Source organism: Dermacentor andersoni, chromosome 3 (genome assembly GCF_023375885.2).
Source record: "Dermacentor andersoni chromosome 3, qqDerAnde1_hic_scaffold, whole genome shotgun sequence".
Taxonomy (NCBI): Eukaryota; Metazoa; Arthropoda; class Arachnida; order Ixodida; family Ixodidae; genus Dermacentor; species Dermacentor andersoni.
In genome coordinates, this window is record NC_092816.1 from 175,856,285 (window position 1) to 175,869,977 (window position 13,693).

General features: G+C 49.5%; 1 long non-coding RNA gene across 1 annotated transcript in view; it reads right to left on the reverse strand.

The window, feature by feature from the left end:
* LOC129382834 (uncharacterized) overlaps positions 1-13,693 on the reverse strand; it is a 37,852-nt gene that overhangs the window by 15,203 nt on the left and 8,956 nt on the right. Inside the window, exon 2 of the long non-coding RNA XR_011893162.1 lies at positions 5,331-5,459. This is a non-coding gene — a long non-coding RNA (uncharacterized lncRNA). The remainder of the gene's footprint in view (positions 1-5,330; positions 5,460-13,693) is intronic.

A 13,693-nucleotide genomic window follows, 5' to 3' on the forward strand; every position in this document is an offset into this window, starting at 1 on the left:
AGAACTTACCTTTGGATTAGGAAAGCATCTTGCGCAGAAAGTCCCTGCCTGAAGCCAAGCATGGTGTGCGGGAGGAGGTTACCATCCTCTAGGTAGTGTTGGAGGCGGGTTTCGATGACCCTCTAGTACAGCTTGCCGAGGCACGAAGTCAGCGAGATGGGACGCAGGGCGTCGATCACGGGCTTCTTGCCGGGTTTGGGAATGGTCACGATTTCCACGTGTTTCCATTCGTTCGGTACGTGGCCCTTGCTCCAGTGTTCCTCGTTTAGGAATTTGGTCAAATCCAGGATGTGCATCGTGCTCAGGTTTCTAATCATGGCATTGGTGATTTTATCAACCCCGGGAGGAGTGTTGCGCTGTGAGACTCGTGCCGCGACATACACCTCTTCCTCCGTGATGGCAGCGTCCAGTTCTGGTCTTGGTTCCCCTTCGTATTTTAGGAGGCAGGGTCGTATGTGGTCGCTACACATGTATCAGGTTTTTAGGGTGTCAATCAGATCCTGGTCGTTCCCGGGGAATGTGTGAGCGATTTCTAGAAGCGTCCGACGGGTTGTCGATTTCGCCTTGTCGGGCTCGATCAGGCAACGTTGGACGGCCCAGGTTTTTGCCGTACATAGGGTACCCTTGAGCGAGGCGCATAATTGCACCCAATTTAGCTGCGTCAGCACGGTCGCGTAGTTTCTGTCTTCTGTTATACGCTCAATACGTAGACGTAGTTCCCGGTTTAACCGCTGTCGCTTCCGCCGTTTGAGGAGGCCCTCACGGGCTTCCCACAGGTGTAAGAGCCGGCAGGCGACTTCGGGCGTTTCGACCGTGCGCTGGGTGGTTTTGGTAGTTTGCATGTGGGCGTCCCGCAGGTGCTGCATCCATTCCGCTATGTCCGTTATACCGTTATTTTTTTTGGGGGGGGAGGGGGGTACTCCCTGTACGCCTCCCAGTCCGTGAGCCTAATTTCGCCAATGTTTCTCTTGAGGTTCGGGGTGGATACCGACATGCTGAGGATGTAGTGATCACTGTCCAGTCTTTCGCCCAGGTGCATCCATCAGTATTCCCTTACGTTTTTGACAAATGACAGGTCCGGAAACGTGTCTCAACTAAGGCTGTTGCCTGCGTAGTTTGGTTGGTGGAGGTTGGTTATCGATTCGACGCCCGTTTGGTCAACGGCATCCAGGAGCCACCTCCCCTTTTACTTGTCTTGTTGGTAGCCCCATGTCGTGTCTATCGCTCATGTCTCCCACCAATACCAGCTGGTTGCAGCCAGCGGCGCTCACGCTGTCGTAAATGGTGTTGCGGGAGTCGTCCTTTTGAGCCCTCGATGGACTGTACAAATTCAGGATGAAAGTGCTATATCTACCCCTCTTCCCCGGGAGGACTTCCACTAGCACGGTATTATTGTCGTGATGTTGATAATGCTGTCCCACGGCTGTCAACGTTTTGTGAACTAAAAGCGCGACCTTCGGTGATCCCGCGTGTTTTATTACGTAGTAACCCCGTTGCTTGATCGGCTGGTTGCAGACCTCTTGAATATAGATGACGCCGGTGTGGAGGGTGTGATGCCCAAATATGGGGACAAAGGTTCGTGTACTCAAAAGGTTCTGACGGTTCTCTTAGGCGGAGCCTCCCAGAACCCAATTGAGGACAAAGCCGTTCTTTTCGACCACACACACAAATACTTAATGGAACAAAAGAAAGCTTAAAAGAAATAGAAGAAAATAGAAAACATAAAAGAAACACTCAAATAGACATCATCGCAGAAGGAAACACACTTGGGGCTAGTATGGAGCTAACAAGTGCGCGAGTCCGGGCTTGCCACGACGGCAGAGACACACAACAGTCTCGACGCGGCGACGCGGCGACAAGCTGACGAAAGGAGTGGCGCCGGTCTCACCAAAGGTCGTGGTGTAAGTTGGTTGACCGGGCGACCGGAGCTGGCCAGCTCTGGTCTGGAGAGGTGAAGCAGGCGGCTTGGTGGCACGAGCAGACGGCGGCGGCGTTCTGGCCGGGGAGCTGGGTGTAGAGCTCGGGCCCGTAGCCCGACTGCTCTTGGCCTGCCCACGGGCACAGAAGCTCGAACGCCGGCCTCGGGCAGCAGGCGGCACGACAGACGGGGGCGGCGTTCTGGCCGGGCGGCTGGCGTAGAACTCGGGCCCGTAGCCCGACTGTTCTCGCCCTGCTCACGGGCGCAGAAGCTCACCGGCCTTGAGGAGCTGACGGCACGCTCGGGTAAGACGGGTGACGCAAAGGAACGGGCTGGCAGGAGTGCTAACGACCACGAGCGCACTTGAGCGAGCACTCGTGGTCGTCCGTCGGGTCATGCGTGCCGCAAGCGAGACAGGTCTTGATGTTCGATCGGTGTCCCATTCGCTGGCACACGTAGCAGATTTGTTTTGTGGGCTCGTAGAAGTGGCACTCCGTCTCCCCTCTGTACTATTAGACACATCGTGTAACTACGTGGGAGCTGAACGTGATCACGGCCGGCTTAGTCTTTCCCAGCATGCGGGCCTGCACAATTTCCACACCTTCGGTCCTCACCCTTAGGTGAGGCATAAGCTCCTCGGGCGGGGTATCCGGGTCGGTTCCATGAATGACACCCTGGGCCACTCCGTCCGGTGCCGCAACGTAAGAGTTGACTTCGTTGAGGTGGCCGCCCAACACAATCTGCGTGATTATTGCGCAATATCCGTGACCTCCTCATCTGGGGTGCTAACAATGATTATGTTGGAACCGGGTCTCAAGCGCACGAGGGAATGCGAATCGTCAACTTTCTCTCCGCAGGCGGCCGAGACGGCTTTCAAGATTTTGTGGTGGTGAAACTCTTCACCTGAAGGCCTTTCTTCATTCCAATGATGATATTGAAGTCGCTACGTGGCAGGAGGGGGAGTCGGCGCCCTTTCTTAGGAGAAGGCTTTTTTAATGCCCCAGCGCTTGCAGCTGCGTATGATATTGGTGACACTGCGGTGGCGGAGGAGGGTGATAGCGGAGAGACCACCCTGCCTGCCACGCGTACTTGCTCATCTCTGGCGAGCTTCTTCTACGTTCTTCGCTTGAGGTGCAAAGACCAATCGGAATGCGGACATTCTGATGTCGTTCCTTGCGAAAGGTCCTCGTCCATAATGGCAGAGTCGTCATGGCAATCTTCCGGGATGTCTTGGAAGTCCATGGCTGTGGTTTCTTGCGACGAAGGCCCGGCGCCAGCTTGCACGTTAGCACCGGGGACGGGTGGGGCTGTAGAAGCAACTCCACCTCCACTCCCTCCGGTAGAGTTAGAAGCGACCGACTGGGATACAGCAATGTGCGCCATAGTGAGGGTCTAGAAACCGGAGGAAGCGAGCGAGAGGCAGCAAACGCGGCGGAACGCCTCGCCTACCTCTGCGCTGCCACGTACGGCGGAGTCAGGGTTAACACGGCAGCGCCATCCCGGAGAACTTCATAGTCCAAATGCGCTAAATAATATGCACTCACGGTCTTTAAACTTCTCATGAAGGTTCCGGATGACTTTACGAATGTCTGCCGACAAAGACTTCAGTCCTCCGATGTGGATTTCTTACAAGAATAATGATAGTCGACAGAGCCTATGCGAAGCAGGTCTACTCCGCTCGGCTAGGGCCCCTGGAGTGCCACAAGTTAGCTTCTTAGGACCATACCTTTTCGACATATACATAAATGATTTAGTTAATCTGGAGCGAAAAGGGAAATATACTAATGATGCTGATGACACGTGCCTGTTTATAGCCGACGAAGAGTTTGACAGGTTATTCCTGCGCGGAAACCCGATTCCGCTTACGCTAAACGAATGGGCATCGTGTAACGGCTTAGTAATTATTGTTTCCAAAACGCGTGCGGTTGTATTGGGCAAAAACAAGCAGTTTGTACAACGTAGTCCACACTTATTAAACGGGAGCCCTAATGAACTTGTTAATAACCGCAGAACTGTTGGTGCTGTATTGACTGAACATGGTATAGGACTCACAAACTGATTATGTAGCTAACAAGGTAGTGAATGCATTAGGACAAGTACCGTCACCGTGACTTATTACCAACAGACTAGGCTTTTGGTTTATCACTATTTATGTCTTACACTGAATACTGTTTTCTCGTGCGGGCAACCACCACTTCTACAAACATTTTTAAACTCAAAAGATTGAAAACAAACTAATAAGGGTGATTGTTAGTAGCGCTACCAATTATGTTTCTCGACCATTACTTAAGAAGTATGGCCTAATTGGTTTGGACTATCTCCGTTATTTTAAACCATGTTATGCTCTACGAAGTGAAATTAAGAAAAATATTGATTAGTTACGCGCCCTGGGTGTCTTATACACTACAAATCTGCACTATAATTCTCTATTTGCGGTTTTCTTCTAGACACCGCTAACGCATTCACTCTAAGTGATCACTAATTAAAAAATTAGGACAATGCATATAAACGATGTAAAAGTGAACCTTTTGTATCTCTTTCTCCTTGTTGCACAGTTTTCGGCCGGTCGGCCGATTGATCCATGTGTTGCTTGATGTCCCGCATGTTGAATGCAATACAGCGAATCAGCTTTTATATAGAGGGAGTGACACACGAAACAGCGCCAGTAAGTCTACCGAGGTTTTGCATATCAATACAATATATCACTGCGGAAAACCTTTACATGTAATGTCCGCAATATTATTCTACAAACACGCAGATCTCTAAATACAATGGCGAGTGAAATTCAAAGGCTTCTGCTATTCATTTATTTATTTTTTTAGTAGTGGGGCCACACCATTGCTGGGGAACCGCCTATGAACCACTTATGTTCCATTGATACCGAAGTGACACAGAATTTTCACAGACAAAGTTGTGCCATTAAAGCGCACCTCCGTTCTTTCTTCAACCCCGACTTTTCGGTAGTTGTACTTTGATCCCGCGGACATTGGACCGAGTACTGGAGGAGCAGCGTTCTTCACTCTAAAAGCAGCGCTCCGTCGTGAACACAACCGGCTCTCCAATAAATGGAAACCCCAGCGGAGACATTGACTATGGTCCTAGTGGAGCACAATTTGGCATGTCCAAAACGGATAGCGTCCCGCTTGGTATGAATAAAAATGAGGAACTGGCGTGTATCACGTGGTCAGTGCTGGTGGCCGAGTTTCCTTGCCATGTTTTACAGACCTTGCGCAGGACTTATCACAGCCTAATATTCGGTTTGGGTTTCGATAATGCAAGGCAAATGCAGTAACCAACGGCACGAGCGGGTTTCGCCGATGCGATGTTAGACAACACGATGTGAAAAAATTCACCAAAAAGGTCTTCTCTTGATTTTGCTAGAACCGTAACATGAAAGAAATAAATGACTTACCTCTGTCATTTAGAAGCACTGGTACATGAACAACTGTTGCAATTGCACAAATTAGTGAATGTGCGGCAATAATAGTGATCAACACCGTAAGCTTCATATTAGTGGGTAACATTTGCCCGCGCTGCAAACCTGAAGAAGGGAATCAATAAGAATTTTCATCATGCATTCTTGCCATTAAAATATGTAAGTAGTAACTATTGTTCATTTATTAAACGTTTACTTACAGAGACAAGATTTTATTCCGAACAAATGAACAGTAGCAGTACATTATGGCATAGACGTAGCACAGCGAATACAGCATGGAAAAGAGCACGCGCGACAGAAACCAGATGCCGCTATTTAGACCCAACAGCTTGTCTCTCGTAAGAATGTCCTCTTAATATTCCTGCATTACACTCCGAGACGATAGCCGCTACTGCATGAACTTAAGACGACGACACCATGACTTGCTTTCTGTCAAGTGGCTGCCATCTTGTACAGTTTCAACTGGTAAGTGCTTGCGTATCTAGTTTATACCTTTTGGTCGGAATCTGCAGCCTGCTCTTCCATGTCAACTCTTATTACGAGGTTGGCCGCGAAAAGGCGCTCGCTGATGGTATTAATGATGCAATAACTCTTTTTATGATAATTCACGCACTCTCCTGTATTTATGTCTGCGCCGGTCCCTAACAGTTTTTCCCCCCACTGACCTAAGTCGTCTAGTAGCTTGGGCAACTAGGTCGTTATTCCAGGCTCTTGAGCTCTTGTGTTTTGTTACTGCACATAACATGTAGTCCGCTGCTTTATCTCTTGTGTCTAGGTCGACGGCGAGCCACGGGGCGATGACGTCACCGGGTGTACATTAACAGATAGGAATACACGTCGGCGGCCCTTTTGCGTACATTCGAGAACAGGGCGTCACGTGCGTGATCTTTCATGCTGAAGTAACTAGCGCAAGAGTGGACACGGGACATTAAAAAGACGAGAAGGACAAGCGCAAGCTTCCAACTGGTGTTTATTACAAGATGCTACGTATATATGATCTCGCGCACTTGATCGTAACCAGTCACAGTCCTTATTTGGGATTACCATGTTGTCTTGTACGATTGTGACTGATTACAATCGAGTGCGCGAGAGTACATATACCTACCTTTTTGTAATAAACACCAGTTGGAAATTTGCGCTTGTCCTTGTCGCCTTTTTAGTGTCCCGTGACCACTCTTGCCATAGTCACATCAGCACGGAATATCAACTAGCCCGGTCTCACACCCTGCTTTTTACCTTTCATCACCCATAGCTTGGAGCCTTGGTCAATCTTGTTATTTTCTGTAGTCCCGCCTTGTTCCACAACACCAGTGATAATTCCTCCCCTTGCGAAACGCAGACATTGAAGCTTCTAAGGTAACGAAATGGAGGACAAGTCAACGGATTTCCCCCCTGAAATAGGCGAGGAGGGTGCTGCGGACTGCTACTCGCTTTTATTCGCCAGTGTGACTTGCACCTGGGGGTGCCGTATCACTGTATTCTATGTCGGCAATTGCCTGCGCTCTCGCGTCTTCATGCTCCTGGTTTTCGTCTTCTCATATGGGTCTATTTGGGAGCTGACAAGATATGTCAACTGTTGCACATGCGTAATTGTTTTCTGGGTCTGCTTTCTCGGGCTCCCACAAAGTGCGATTACTTATTAGCTGTAGGCTGCTCCACATAGCCTACGTGGCTACCAATGCAAACTCCATCATCACCGACTCAAAAACGGCCATTCGTAACTACACAACAGGACTGAGAGCACCCCAAGCGCATAGGATTCTCTCTGGCACTCCTCCCTCAAGGCAACACCGCGTGCAAATCATCTGGGCCCCTGGTCACTCGGGTCTTGCTGGAAACGAAGCCGCCCACGATGCCGCCCGAGCTCTCACGCACCGGGCGCATCATCCTTCTCTTGCGTCTTCCGATCCTTACCAGCCCTCTGTCCTGCATCGCGGTCGCGCGCGGGACCGAATGGTCACCTTCAGAGAAATTATCCTGCACTACCGCAGAGAGCGGTTACGCTACCCCCCAGCACACAAAACACTGAATAAGTCTCAATCCACCACTTGGCGACTTTTTCAGACACGAACTTTTCCGAACCCCGTGCTTTACAACCGCATGCACCCCGATGTATACTCCCCACTCTGCAAATCGTGTGAGGCCCGCGTTGACCTCGACCATATTATCTGGCAATGCCCCAAAGCCTCACCCACCAACACCTCCCGCACTAACACACGCGTCATAACTACTGCCGATCAGTCGGAGACATTGCTGCTCAGCTTGGACCCAGAGGAGCAGCTCTGGGCCGTCCGGATGGCCGAAGACGCCGCTAGAAAGCAAGGACTGGCCGCCGTCTGAGGAAGGGGGGGATGGGGGGTTAGTCTCCCGACCCCCGCCACTCCTGAACCCCATCAAGGACATAATAAAGCTTTATCTTTCTCTCTCCACATTATTTAACATTCTTTTCGCTGCTTCCCTTCGAGCTATACATTTGTGCCGACTAATCAAGTGCGCCGTTTTGTTGAATATTGCGGAGGAGAACAATTCCCGCTGTGATATGCATTGGTCGAACATACGAGAGTCGTGAAATGCAATTTTAATCATGGTGGCGGTTGGCTGACCGAGGTGTCAACCCCGGTGAGCACACAAACATTTGTAGCTTGATCATCATGTATTATTGCAACCAACTCGTCAAATGTTTCGCCATATTGCAATGCTATGTGTGCATTACATTGCGAGAACGGTAGCTGCTAGGCAGCCGTTGTGGTCACGTCTTCAGCGTGCGGGTACAACACAAGACAAGACCGTTCATTTCATGCCGTTATGCACAACACATACTATTTTGGAACGATAATAAATTGACGCGTCAATATGTGAGTACACCCATTGGACAATTCGTGAGCTAATCTTTTTTTTTTCACTTTACTGGAGCTCCAGATTTCGTGCGTCGCTTCGGTACGCTAACCGCCAAGATATGGAGGGCCTGCCCAAGCAGTAAATGCGGAGGGGCTCCAGGATTTACACAGACCATCCTGTGCGCCTTGACAACTTGGACCATGAAAGCACTAGGCTTGGCGGGTTATCAATGGAGTTACTATGGGCAACATTTAGATTACCGTAATTTTGGTCGGTGCATCACTGGTATAGCTATGCCAATTTATTGTTTGGTTTCCCGCAGATCGTGCACTCCTTGCAAATAACGTTAAGCTACAATGGATTTTGTGTGTAAATAGGGACGACAAATCGCTGAAAAGTGCACAACCATCACTAAAAATGAATTACTTGGCCTTCGCATATGCGACCAATAGCTATACCAGCAGGTAATATCCTGCGCGATATTGCACATGAATTGGTGAGCTTGTTCACTGGGCTTAAAGGTTGTATATCAGGAAGGGAAATAAACAATTTTATGATAACGTAGGGAAGGCTACAGTTCCAACTAATCGCGTTTTGTGGGAGCGCTAGAAGGACAGGCTGAGAATAGTTAGGCATGTGCGAAAGATGGTATATTTGGCCCACTCACTAAGAACATTATATCAGGACCTAAATATAAGGAGCATAAAGCGGCTTTAGTGCAGGCAACGGCCCAGAATGGCGTACAGTGACAACGCACGCAGAGGTGCAAAGCATGAGTGGATCGGTAGAACATGAAAGGGAACCACATCTTCACAGAAGCTGTTGCATGTTTGCTTCATGAACTCACGGTCAGCTGCAGCTAAAGGCACACGATTTTCGGGTTGGTGACCGTATTGCAATTTTGCGTTGTGGGTGGCGTCCTGTTGGCGAGCGATGTCCGGCTGCCGAATCGCCGAGGGCGTCTTGGGCAACCAGTTGATTTGCGACGCTCTCAGCTTCAGGAATGTGAGTGGCATAGTTCAAAGCGTGTGCCATGAACGCGCGAAGGCTTCTGCTTCACGCTGCCGTGTCTCTCGCCTGTCCAAAGCGATATCCGTCCGTCGATGTCATTGCTTTATGCGCCACGTAGCGCAGCAGTTAGTTGGTGCCATTGCAAGCGAAGGAGTAGGCATCCTGTAAGCACTGCTGATACATGTTGAAGCTCCACTACTTAGGCGACGAGTCGCCACAGGCTGATCCGACGAGAAAGACAAACCATATGCGCAAAGTGCCAACACCAGGCTATACCGCGTTGGCGTCTCCGCTGCGCTGTGACTATCAAAGCGCTCCCTGTCGGCGCTCGTCATTATCGCGATGCAGTGTAGAGATTTATGGTATGAAACTCTAATTGATGTAGTACTTCACCAATCCTATCTCCATCTCAGAAGCTGGTTGCAGCACTGCCGAAGCTACGAGCCGTACACAGTTAATATCCTTTCCCTATGGTATATAATTCCGGGAGTAACGATCGGATTATTGGGTATACACTACGGGGGGATATTAGGGACTTTTAGCGGTGCTACGGAAAGCACGGTATATGGTACGGTAAGTGCGTAATACCGTACCGGTCGAGGACTGCGCATGCGCGAACTTTACCGTACGGCATACTAGACGGTAAGGAGTCGGTAAGATTCGGCTGGCACCGTGGGTCGCGAGCCGAGCTGCACCAAGCCAAAACAGTGAGAATCTGATGTCGGCCACAGAGTCCACGTCTCGCGTGCCTTTTTTACCATGGTAATACCAAGGAAAGAGGTTACTTTAAATCACCTTCTGCGGAGCGACGAAGTGACAAGTAAACAGTGGCATAAAAAAAAAACAGGTAGGTGGCGCCATCTAGTGATGCAGAGTTTACTTAGAGAGGACGCAGACATTTTATTGCAGTAACTAACTATATATTCTACTTATCTGCTGGTGTAAAGTGTCAGCAGCAGTGCAATTTACAAGAAACAAACCCTTTTTTATGTATTGATTAGACAAGAACACCTATGTAACAAAAGGTTTCACGTGTTGCAGGACGAAGTGTCACAAGATGTCGCTACCGGCCTTGTGACTGGCATCTAAGTTTGCCGTAGCCGGGCGCTTCTGTAAAAAATAATGCTCGATTGTACAAGCTAAAGTTTCTAAAAGTATTCGTCAAAATGAATATTTCGCGCTCAGCGCATAATTATTGCATTCTGCCAAGCCCTAATGTTAGCCACTATCATCATTATCACATTACCGTACGCACTGAGCAGCACACGCAGCTAAAACGTCTTCGGTCATCGCGGTATGTTAGTACAGAACGGTAATACCGTACCGTATACCGCACTTACCGTATCGTAATACGGCACTGCTAAAACTCTCTATTTTTGATCCCTACATGATACGGTACAGCGATACATGACATGCTAGGACCTTTGCGCATTCACGTCGTATACCGAGCATTACTGGGGCAGTTACCGCCGGTAACCGCAATAGCCGCACTAACCGTGAACAACTATAGGAACGTTGCAACACCCATAGTGCGCCAACCACACGCGTCGATGCGAATTCATGCTTGTTACTGGCTCTCCGCGCTGTCAGCAAGAAACAAGCGGCAAAATCCGTCAGCGCTCTCATCTCAAGCTAATTTCAAAGCATGACGTATGTTTTGCGGTAATTATTAAGATCGGCTGTTGTTTTTACGCTGCTGGGCTACAGACATGGCGCCGACCCGTAAAACTGGTTTAATACTTCGTTATAAGATGGTGCCACACTAATAACACTGCTGATGCATTGACCATGAGGAACGCTATAAAGGCCTAATAGTTGGCTGCATGATTAATTTACTACCCCACTCTTGCATGGTACGTGACGACGGCATCGAGGAAACGCCAAGTAGACGTCGAGCAAACGCTGTGGCGCAGGTGAACATTTGTAATACTCCCAAATAAAAAATATTTCTAATGGCATTAGCCCGAACTACTGGTTAAGAACGCGGCAAGGTAACTGCAGAAGAAAGCGTCCAGGTTAAGCGAAGCCCTGCTGTCGCATGCATGTAAACGCAGCTGATGGTTATGGCGTCAAAACGTTGTTGTTTTTTTGCGACAATCCACCAACCATGGAGAATCTAACAGGATGGCAAGCAGCAGCTGAGCAGACGACGCAGCATGGACGACCACATCTCCAGGGGCATTCGGCCTTCTTATTGGATAACAATTTGCGTTGCCTCCACAGCGCTACAACCAACCAGCTATATCATTCATTGGCGCCGACGCCACATAAGTTACATCCGTTACAGGAAGTTAAGCGTGGAGCCCGCCGTAAAACACTTTCATGCTAAAAAAGTTTCGGACCAAACCATTCATATGATGGCGGATTAGTCAGCGAAGCTGTCAGTTGCAAACCGAGCAATTATGGCCACACTCCGCGTCCGGAAACATTCTCTTCGATTTGGGTGTCGCCCCGGTGAAGCTCCAAGGAGGTGGCAGCTCACGCTTCTGCCGCCTGGACGCAGACTCAAACGACCTAGCTTGACGCTCAAGAGTGGCTTGCAGTGCGCGATTTTCATCGGTAGCTTGCGCTCGGCACCGATGATTAGAATCTCGCATCCGCTCTCAATGACGTTCTTTGGAGGCCAAGTAACCGGCCGCATTCTCCGCTTTTGCACGGGCACGTTGTCATTGGTTATAGTCGCGTCTCTGCTGTCGACGCCTCTGCTCGTACTCGTCTTGTTTTTCAGCCGTGCGCACAATGCGTGGTCTTCCCACTTTTCCCATTTTGTTGAAGTTGCAACTGTTGCAATCGTCTACCTCTGCATTGCACAATCCAGTTCTTACACGGCGCGGCGCGCATGCCGTTGGTTTCCGGCTGCAACCACCGCGCCGTTGTGTTGAGGGCAGACGACAGCAGGCGCAGCCGGGAACAACGCCGGCCAGCGCAGGTGCGCTCCCTCACTGCGCAGGTGCGGTGAGCGGTGAAAACACGTGTTCTTTCTTTCTTCTGCGCGTTACTATCCTTCGTCATCTTTTTTTGTTCACTTTATGGACGTTAGCGAGCCCAGATACCACCCCTACGAAACCGCGCATACCACTCATTCATACAGATCCATCAGGTTTTCAGCTTCGCTGTAAAAGCCAAAGATGAACTGCGAAACGTGTAAGGCAGTTGCAGGAGGTATTGCGGCTGTTTCTGCGCACTGCGTAATTGTCGACGCATACGACTACCGATCGGCTGGCGTTCTGTGATTGTAGAATTGGGCCTAGAAGATTGACACCGGCATTCTCAAAGGGTAAATGAAGAGGTGGCAAAGGATGAAGAAGTCCTGGAGGCATAGTCGTAGGACCCTTATGATGTTGTCGTCGCTCGCAGCCTACAACGTGCACTTCGGTATCGCGTCACATGATCGGCCAGTAGAAGCTTTCCTGCATCAGCTGGAACGCTCTGGCGATACCCGTGTGGTCACAGCTTGGGCCGCTGTGCATGACGCGAAAGATGTGAGAGCGTACAGTATGTAGAATGACGAGAAGCATACGGGCTCCTTGACCGCAACATTTTCTTTTTCTGAAGAAGGTGGTCGTACACAACAAAACAGCTTTTACTTCCAGTTTACCCAGTGGAAACGAATAAATTAACTAAGTTACGGTCATCATGTCCTGCTGTGCGGCAAGTAACAAGGTAAGGAAACGGAGAAGCAATCCCAGCAAGATACTGACCGAATTTGTCAGCATCACACTCTGTCACCGGCAGAGAAAGACGCGATACGCAGTCAGCGTCAGCATGGCGGTTACAGATTTGGTAGCATACCACAAAGTAAGACTTTTGCAAACGCAAGGCCCATCGCTCTAGGCGGCCAGAGGGTTCTCGTAGGCTAACCAACCAACAAAGAGATTGGTAGTCGATGACGACGGAGAAGCGACGGCAGTAGACGTATTTACAAAACTCTTGAACGGCGAGAACGAATGCGAAACACTCTTGTTCTGTTGGTATATAGTTGCGCCCTGCCTTTGTAAACGAACGGCTTGTATATGTGAGTACGTGTTCATCACTATCATAGAATTGATTAAGCACTGCGCCGAGGTCGATTTTACTGGCCTCGGTATGGATTTCTGTGGAAGCAGAGCGATCAAGCTGGCGTAGCACCTGCCCTGAAGTATGCGAAATTTCATGTCTAAAAATGCTAGTCCACAATTCAGTGTTCAATGGCAAGGTAGGTTCTTTTTCAGCAAGTCAGTCTGTGGATACGTTTATTAGCAGAATTGGGAGAAAAGCACTGGAAGTATGAGCAGAGGCGCAGGCATCTTCGCAGCTCCCGGAGAGACTCCGGCTGCTTGAAGTTACTGACAGCAGCGATTTCTGCGGGTCTGTTCTAACGCCATGTATGTCTAAAACGTGTCCGAGAACCAGTGCTTTGCCTTTTGAAAACGGCGTTTCTTCGAGTTCAGTATTAGCGCATCTTTCTCCAAACAGGTTAGGACAATGTGAAAACGATACTTATGTTCATC